Here is a 10,007-nt window from a genome sequence, read left to right as displayed (position 1 = left end):
CAATCCACTCCAGTATTCTTGCCTGCAGAATCTCATGGAGTGTAGCCTGCCAGGCTCCTCTGTCCATGGAATTGCAAGAGTCGGACACGACTTAGCGACTAAACCACCACCACAGAGATATCTCAGAGGACATTTGGGGAAGAAATAAATGTGACAACGAAGAAATGTACACTCTCACAAGCACGTCCACTTAGTACTCGTTTATTAATTCAAATGTCTACAGCAGTGTTGGCTCGTATCCTCAAATGAAAAGGGAAAAACCTCCTTTTTTGTTTATTTAACCATGTGCTGTAGGGCAGACACAGAAGGTTGGCTGATCCAGTAGCCCGTCACAGATGTACTGGTACCAGCTTCATGCTTCTAAGATCTGATACCTGGATCTTCAGCAGCCATTGCTAATTGGTACACACCCAAACTTTAGACTCAGCTTTGAATGCTAATATTCAGCTAATTGCTGCAAGCCCCACCCAGTTTTCTTTCTCATTCTCGTGGTTTCATATGCTGTCAATCATACGTAGGCTTTTGTGAACCCCTGCCTGGTTTCCTACAGCGACATCTATCTGCTCTGTATGCCTCTGGTTTTTCCAGTCCTGTTCCATTTTGCTGTTGCTGCTAGATCTTATTTACCTCTTCAGTTCAGTTCAGTTCAGTCACTCAGTCGTGTCCGACTCTTTGCGAGCCCATGGACTGCAGCGCGCCAGGCCTCCCTGTCCATCACCAACTCCCGGAGTTTACTCAAACTCATGCCCATTGAGTTGATGATGCCATCCAACTATCTCATCCTCTGTCGTCCCCTTCTCCTCCCGCCTTCACTCTTTCCCAGCATCGGGGGCTTTTCAAACGAGTCAGCTCTTCGCATGAGGTGGCCAAAGTATTGGAGTTTCAGCTTCAACATCAGTCCTTCCAATGAATATTCAGGACTGATTTCCTTTAGGGTGGAGTGGTTATACCTCTTAGATGATCTGATGTTCTTGGTCACGTTTACTGTGGGCTTCTATTCTTTTGGACCAGGTCTGACTCCTCAGATGACCTCTGGCCCTCGGTCTACACACCTTACCCTGAGGATACTCCCAACTAAAACCCTTCATGAGCTCAGACACCGTGTATTTGTTTCCTGTTGCTGGGGTAACAAATTACTACAGTTGTAGAAATTTAAAACAGTCCCTTTATCATCTCATGGTTTCTGTGGGTCGGAAATCCTGGCACAGTGTGACAAGCTGGTTGAAATGGAGGTACTGGCTGGTCTGAGACTTTGTCTGGAGGCTCTAGGGGAGATTTGCTCCCAGGTGCACTTGGGTTGTCAGCAGAATTCAGGTACATGTAGTACAGGACTGAGGTCCCTCTTTCCTTGATGACTGTTAGCCAGGGATTATCCTCAAAGTCTAGAGGCTGTCCACATTCCCTGGCTCGTGGTTCCCTTCATCTTTAAAGCTAACTAAAGGGACTTCCCTGGTGGTACAAAGGTTAATAATCCACCTGCCAACGCAGGGGATATGGGTTTGATCCCTGGTCCAGGAAGATTCCACATGCCGTGGGACAAGTAAACTCATGGACCACAACTACCGAGCCTGCAAGCTGTAGAGGCCACACTCCACAACCGGAGATGCCGCCACAGTGGGAAGCCAGGCACCACAGCAGAGAGGAGCCCCTGCTCGCCGCAACTAGAGAAAGCCATGCGCAGCAACGAAAACCCAGAGCAGCCAAAAATTTATGAATAAATATCCCTTAAAAGCCAACAAAAGCAGGTCAGATTCATTCGATGTTGTGAATCTCTCTCATCTCCCTTTTTACCTCATGTCTGCAACTCCAGCCAGAGAAAGTTCTCTGCTTTCATGATTTGATTAGAGTGAGTCCACCCAGATAATTGAGGATGATTTTTCCTATTTTAGGGTCTGCGACTTTAATTGCATCTGCAAAGCCCCGTTCTCCATGGAACCTAATCTACAGATGCCGCTAAGGATGACAGCGTGGACATTTTTGGAGGGGTCATTCTGTCTGTCACACACTACTAGCTGCAAGTAACAGAAAAGTCAGTCGTAAGTGGTTTAAGTAATATAATATTATATTAAAGGTATTTAAGAGACAATCCTCGTGGAGGACAGATACCCAGGGCAGACCATCAGGGCTCCAGCTCTGCTTCTGCGTAGTCTTCCCACTCTGGTCTCCTCTCCACGGGTTAGCTTCATCCTCATCTTCATCTTCACCCTCATCTCAGCAGCAGGATTGTTCCAGATGACATGTTTAGTCGCGACAGTGGCCAGAGGAAGGAGGTAGATTATTGCTTCCTATGTCTGCGTTCTTTTTTTTAATATTTATTTATTTATTTGACTACAACAGGTCTTTGTTGGGGTGGGCAGGTTCTTTAGTTGTGGCATGCAACTTCTTGGTTGCAGCATGTGGAATCCAGTTCCCTGACCAGGGATTAACTCTGGCCTCCTGCATTGAGAGCATGAAGTCTCAGCCACTGTACCACCAGGGAAGTTCCATATGTCTGCATTTTAAAAGCCCCCCAAACACTTTCCTGCATGCCTCATTGGCTAGATTTGGGTATATGCCCGTTCCTAGACCAGTCACTGAGAAAGTGAAAGTCGCTCAGTCGTGTCCAACTCTTTGCGACCCCACAGACTATACAGTCCATGGAATTCTCCAGCAAGAATAGTGGAGTGGGTAGCCTTTCTCTTCTCCAGGGGATCGTCCCAACCCAGGGATCAAACCCAGGTCTCCCACATTGCAGGCGGATTCTTTACCAGCTGAGCCACAAGGGAAGCCCAGTCACTGAGAAAAGGGGTTGGAATTACCCCAAGTGGCTTAGATTAATCATATGGGACTAATATGGCTCTTAGGGGTCAACCACAATATCTGCTTCAATGGCTCGCTATTATTCTGTGTCATGCTTTCCCCACTTTTGTGCTTTCATTTTTACTTTTTTTTTTGTAAAAACTAGCTTGTCTTTCTCACAGTGAGTCCAAGTCCTTTATTTCCTTTAGCCCAAGAATATCACATTTCTTTTTGGAATGCTTGCCAAATGCTTCTCTCACTCCAATGTATCCCTTCTGGGTAGCATGACTCTGTCTGACACATTGTATGTGATTCCATATGGCATGTTCCTCCAGTGTTTCTCATCTTAACTAAGTGATGTTTCTCCTGGATGTGACCTGTGAGTTTCACAAACTGAATTTGGGGGCAAGTTCATCAATTTTGTACCTGGCATTAATTGCAAAGTTTGAGGGTGCAGTCCACATAAGTCCACCCGCACTTCTGATACCAACTGCAAGTTCAGGGGCTCCTGAAACCATGCTCAGTTTTGATAATTTGATATAAGGATCCACGTGCTAAGTCGCTTCAGTCGTGTCTGACTCTGCTACCCTATGCACCATCGCCTACCAGGCTCCTCTGTCCACAGGATTTCCCTGGCGAGAATACTGGAGTGGGTTGCCTTTTCCTCCTCCAGGGGATCTGTCCGATCCAGGGATTGGACCCAAGTCTCTTGCATTGGCAGGTGGATTCCTTACCACTGCACCACCCACTTTTATGACACCGGAATACTTCCTTGAACTCCAAATGCAAAATAAGCAGGAGTATCTCTGTTGTTTTTCTCCACAAATTATAAGGTAATTAAGACGTAATCGCTTTCTTTTTTCTTAATCTGGGGCAAATAGATGGCACAAGAATAAACAACAAGGCCACAGACTGAGTAATCTTGCAAACACTTTACCTCCTGGAAAGAAAAAGCAGTAATCTCCATTAAACTTTAACAATAATGCTTAATTATTGGAGCAATTACCAAGTCATTGGTATTTCCTACCTCTAACTTAATATTTTTAGACCTTTTACAAAATCTATCCTTTTATCTATATCACATTAGTGCTTTCTTGATGCTAATCTTATGATGCTGGTCATAAAAATCTAGTAAAAGAGATAAACCAACTAAATGAGGTTATAGGACAGGAGAACAACTGTTGACACATATTATTTCTACCATCGAGTCATGATCTCTGGGGGGTCCTGAGGTTCCAAAATATATAGTGTTAAGGGACTTCCCTGGTCCAGTGGCTTAGACTCCACCCTCCCAATGAAGAGGGCACAGGTTCAATCCCTGGTGGGAGAACTGGTATCCCGTATTCCCCACGGGGTGGCTAAAAGATAAAAACAAAAATATTATGACAGATGTGTACATATACTCAGGCTTCCCTTGTGGCTCATCTGGTAAAGAATCTGCCTGCAATGTGGGAGACCTGGGTTTGATCCCTGGGTTGGGAAGATCCCCTGGAGAAGGGAAAGGCTACCCACTCCAGTATTCTGGCCTGGAGAATTCCATGGACCGTATAGTCCGTCAGGTCGCAAAGAGTTGGACACAACTGAGCGACTCTCACTCACTATTCATATACTCAATTTACACTCACAATACCCGCTGTGAGAGAGACAATACTGTCCCCATTCTGTAGATGGGGAAATGGAGTCCTAGAGGAGTCATGAAGGCCACCCAGCTGGTGAGCATCACAACCGGAGCTCAGACCCAGGCAGCCTGGTGCCAGAGTCCATGAGGTCACCACCTTCATCCCCTCACTCTGTCTCTGCGGATCCGGTTAGCCTATTCACAGAAAGAGGCATGAGGCAGTGCCCCTACGCTAGAGAGGGATGGATCATGTTAAAGTGGGAGAACATACTTTTCGGCAACGTTCCTGTGAAAATCCCTGAACTGAGAGCAATGGCATGAACTCAGATGAGTGAAAGCAGGGAGATTTCAGTGGAGTAGTGGACCTGGGAATGAGAAAACAAAATGAGAAAGTTGAGAAAATATGACTTGAAATTAAAATATGCTTATATTTTGCTTTATCTTTTTCTGTGTTAATTTTTTGTAAATTTTTAAATTTTAAATGGGAGTATAGCAGATTAGCAATGATAGATTCTGGTGGACAGCAGAGGGACTCAGCCGTACACATACACGTATTCTTTCTCCCCCAAAGTCCCCTCGCATCCAGGCTGCCACAAAACACTGAGCAGAGGTCCCTGCGCTATACGGCAGGTCCTTGTTGGTTATCCATTTAAATACAGCGGTGTGTACATGTCCATCCCAAACTCCCTAACGATCTCCTCCCCACATATTTCCCCCTCCAGCAACTGTTAAGTTCATTCTCTGAGTCTGTAAGTCTGTTTCTGTTTCACAAATAAGTTCATTTGTAGCATTTCTTTTTAGATTCTGCATATAAGGGATGTCTTACCACATTTCTCCTTCCCTGTCTGACTTTATGTATATGTTTTAAAACAGGGAATGGTAAAGAAAATTGTAAAGAAAAAAGCCCATGTCAAAATCTGGAAAAAAATAGAAGCAAGAGTCCCATGTTGAAGGAAGCCGCACTTAGGTACTTTAGAAAATGTTGCTTCTTCAGCATTTTGCATCTTTGCTCAAATGGCCTACTTTATTTCTCTAATGCTTCACTTTTCCTGGCCTTTGGTTGGAGAGGCAGCGTCATTACCTTCATTTTTTACCGGCTGTCGAGATAGCTCAGGTTCAGTTGGACCAAGCCGAGGTAATGACCCAGGCAGGGTAAATGGGAAACTTTTTGTACTCTCGGGAATAAGTTCTCAATTTAAAACATTTCCTGAATGCTACGTTCTTCCTAAAAATAATATGTAAAATCTGTGCAAGCTAGGTCCAGAATTGCTTTTATTCAAGAAAACTGAAGAGCAGCATTGCCCGCTTATGTATCAACATCCGAGAACCACCACAATGTTGTAAAGTATGCTATGCTATGCTCTGCTATGCTAAGTCGCTTCAGTCGTGTCCGACTCTGTGCGTTGCCTTCTCCGGTTGTAAAGTAGTTATCCTCCAATTATAATAAAGAAATTAATTAAAAAAAAAACATTTACAATCAAGTGTGCTCCAAGAGGCAGGTGTTGACAAGTCAGTGCTGAGTCTCCAAGAAACCTCTTCTGAGGTTCTATGGAGCAGACTCTTTCTGAATTTTGTTCTGAGTCCTCTCCGGAGCTGGTAGCAATTCTTGCCCGGGATGGATTGCAGGGAAGCGATTCCATGATGGGCTGCTCCTCCTTCTTTGCTTTTTCTCTTCTTTTCTTTCTCTATCACTTCCTTCTCATCGGTCATCACCATAACATACAGACTTTTATTTCAGGGCCTGTGCTAAAAGAGAAAAAAATGGCCAGGGCTGGCTCACAGAATTGGGCTATTGTTTTCTTAGAAGCAGCATCTGGGGTGACTTCACGTCCAGTCTGCCTGCAGGAGCAGCCCTCCCATGACCCTCAAGTATGTGTGGCCAGAGTTCAAGTATTGTGCAGGGAGATTCCATTTCTGCTCTCTGGTCAAACGTGACAAGTATTTTGACAAAGGACAGCTACAGTGTCCCCCCAGCCAGGAATACCTATATCTACATCATTCATGTTTGCATGCACTTGCCTGCCTATCGAACCTTTTCCTCTTACTACGTAATTAAATTCACCTGGATATGAAAGCTCTGAATTAACTGCTGGCTCATCTGGACATAGGGTCTCAAAGGGCCTCACATGATATGATAATTTAGGAATTCCAAAGGATGTGCTTCAAACAGGATCTCAGCAGAATTCATAACAGCAACTGTTTTTCTTTACCTTTTTTCAATATCCACACATCAAAATGTAAAGGGGGACTTCCCTGGTGGTCCAGTGGTTGAGACTTTGCCTTCCAAAGCAAGGTGTACCGGTTCGATCCCTGGTCAGGGAACTAAGATTCCACATGCCTCAGCACCAAAAAACCCAAAACATAAAACAGAAGCAATATTGTAACAAATTCAAGAAAGACTTTAAAAAATTCTGTGTGTGTGTGCTCAGTCCTGTCTGACTCTTTGCAACCCTATGGACTGTGTCTATCCAGTCCATGGATACACGCTGCTCTATCCATGGGACTTCCCAGGCAAGAATACTGGAGTGGGTTGCCATTTCCTTCTCCAGGGGATCTTCCCCACCCAGGGACTGAACCTGTGTCTCCTGCATTGGTAGGCAGATTCTTTACCAATCTGTGCCACGTGGGAAGCCACATCAAAACAAAATCTTTAAAAAAAAATTGTGAGAGGATAAGTGTTCTTCCTCTTTCTTTGCAACCCCTTCAGCTCGCCAGTGTGGCACACCCCTGTGCTCGCCCTGTTCCTGTTACCCCATGTGTCCGTTTGCCAGGGCTGCACCCTACGCTGGGCATGGGGAAGGTGGTTAAACAGCAGAATGTTGTTTTTCTCCCAGTCCTGGAGGTTAGATGTCCAAGATCAAGCTGTCAGCAGGTTTGATTTCTCCTGAGGCTTGCCTCCTTGACTTGCACGTGGCCATTGTCTCTTTGCGTCTTCCCATAATCTTCCCTCTTGACATGGCTGAGTTCCAATTTCTTCTTACAATGACCCCAGTTCACATCGGATTAGGGTCTGCTCAAATGATCTCATTTTAAGTAATTTACCTCTTGAAAACTCTACCTCCAAATGAGCTACATTCTGAGGTTACTGGGGGGTTGCGTCTAGACATATGGACCCGTGAATTTTAGGGGAAAGGAACCGAGTCCATAACTCCCTAAATCCTTGATAACACATCTTAGATTTTGAAATTTAAAAAAATAGGTTAATGTTCACTGTGCCAGTATGTTTTCACTGTAAACCTGGTTCCAGTTTAAGGCAAGGCTTCTTATCTAGAGCCCATGAACTACGTGGGGCTCATAAACAAGCCGAAATCGTAGGCCAAAACCTGTGTCCTACATTATGAGCACACTTCCATCAGACTCTTAATGCATTTGTAGCGTGACAAATGTTATGATCTAATGGCTGACATATGGATGTTGTTGCCAGAATCTTGACCCCCTATTCCCCAATGCTGAATTAAAAAAAAATACAGAGACAGAGTTTAGAGGAAATAGAAAAATGGCTTTATCTTCGCCTGTCAAAGGACAGTACGCAGCAGGCTAGAACTGTGTCTCCCTACCCTGACGAATAGGGAGAGGTTTATTAATATATCCTCATGAAAATGTATATTTTTTTAATGCAACCTGGTCTGGTGTCCCTGAAGTTATTTGCTGTGAGCTCCTTTCCTTTGAGATGCAGAATCCTACCAGGGCATGTAGGTGGAAAATGCCAGGTGCAAAGTATAATCTATATAGAGCCAGAGAGTAAGTGGCTTTGTGAAGGACAAGTCCAGCTGCAAGTGTTCGTAGTAACAGCTAAAGAATAACCAAGACTGTACAACCCTCGGGAGCCTGTTTGGCTGGTATGTGCCAAAGGCTGTTTGTTTTTGCTGCTATAATATTGCCAGCAGAATACCTTTCCTTTAAGTAACAAGCTCTGTACATTCTGTCTCCACACTCAACATGCACGTATAGAACATTGTACAGGCCTGATAATGTAACCAACACTGTTTTAAGAGCTTCACAATATGAACTCAGTTAATCCTCACAGGCGCTCTATGAGAAAGGTAGTATTTATAGATGAAGAAACCAAGGCACACAAAGGTTAAGTAACTTGGGTCATAAATTTAGCAAACAGCAGAGCCAGGATTCAAACCCAGGTGATTTGGTTTGAAAGTGCTAACTGTTACACTCCACTGACCCTCCTATCTCATCTTGTGCATTGCGAGTTCCAAGCCATGTTATTTGCACTCATAAAACCAGAGATCTCCACAATCCTCTGGGTAACTTACATTTTTACCCAGAACATACAGTAGGAAGGAAATTGAATGTGATATAAAAGGCTTTGCAGTGTATGCATGCCACTCTGGGCAACCTCTAGCATTAATACCATTTAGTCAATAGTTCTGTGTGTGTTTCTGCAATTATGCATTCAAGCAATTCTCGTCTCTTTTAAATTAAACTCTTTAGTTGGACTAGGATGTACAGACAGTGATAATTGCTTCTAAATTGACTAACAGTCAGTGATCACGTTAATAATACAAAAAATAATCTTGAAAACTCTACCAGGCTTTCTACCGTGTCATAATCATTTGGTATTGACCCAACATTGTGAAGGGAAAGAAAGACATTTGCAATAGAGTTCTTACTTTCCCCATAGGCTTTGGAAGAACAATAGTTTTGTCATTCAGTTCGGTTCAGTCGCTCAGTCGTGTCTGACTCTTTGCGACCCCATAAATTGCAGCACGCCAGGCCTCTCTGTCCATCACCAACTCCTGGAGTCTATCCAAACCCATGTCCATCAAGTCAGTGATGCCATCCAACCACCTCATCCTCTGTCGTCCCCTTCTCCTCTTGCCCCCAGTCCTACCCAGCATTAGGGTCTTTTCCAATGAGTCAACTCTTCGCGTGAGGTGGCCAAAATATTGGAGGTTCAGCTTCAACATCAGTCCTTCCAATGAACACCCAGGATTGATCTCCCTTAGGATGGACTGATTGGATCTCCTTGCTGTCCAAGGCACTCTCAAGAGTCTTCTCCAACACCACGGTTCAAAAGCATCAATTCTGCAGTGCTCAGCTTTCTTCACCGTCCAACTCTCACATCCATACATGACCACTGGAAAAACCATAGCCTTGACTAGACAGACTTTTGTTGGCAAAGTAATGTCTCTGATTTTAAATATGCTACCTAGGTTGGCCATAACCCTCCTTCCAAGGAGTAAGCGTCTTAATTTCATGGCTGCAATCACCATCAGCCTTATTTAAATACAGTTGGAGGAGGTCAGAGAGAGGGTGTGACTGCCAGTTGACCAAGAGAAGCAGAGGCTCCTCACCCACCCCCGGTCCTTGAAGGTGTATCTTCCACCCACTGTTCTCATACTAACAGCCATTGCAAAAAAAAAAAAAAAAGTCTTGAGAGAATAAAGTCTTGTTAAGATCACCTGGACTTTGTATGTGACTGAACTGCATTAAGGGCTCTATAAAAACTTTTAAGATTCTGGTGGGCAGTGCCGAGATAAGCCTTGTAGGTAAATTTCCTTGCTTTTTACGCCTGCCACCTCCCAATCTGGATTCACCTGGCTATGGCCTCTCCTTGTGCTCTGCATTCAGGGGCTGCTTGTGAATTTCACCAGGG

At 44.4% G+C, this 10,007-nt stretch overlaps 1 long non-coding RNA gene across 1 annotated transcript; it reads right to left on the bottom strand.

Annotated features, from left to right (window-relative positions):
- Window positions 1-185: 185 nt before the first annotated feature.
- On the bottom strand, window positions 186-9,994 carry LOC145534517 (uncharacterized). The gene is made up of 3 exons (XR_014074709.1): window positions 9,022-9,994; window positions 4,668-4,761; window positions 186-3,718 (listed from the first exon to the last, which is right to left on the bottom strand). It is a non-coding gene; the product is annotated as an uncharacterized LOC145534517 (long non-coding RNA).
- Window positions 9,995-10,007: the final 13 nt, after the last annotated feature.

This window comes from Giraffa tippelskirchi, chromosome 14 (assembly GCF_054371585.1).
Source record: "Giraffa tippelskirchi isolate mGirTip1 chromosome 14, T2T-mGirTip1v1.2.pri, whole genome shotgun sequence".
Taxonomy (NCBI): domain Eukaryota; kingdom Metazoa; phylum Chordata; class Mammalia; order Artiodactyla; family Giraffidae; genus Giraffa; species Giraffa tippelskirchi.
The sequence above is the reverse complement of the archived record's forward strand: the minus strand, read 5'-3'. Positions and strand labels throughout refer to the sequence as shown.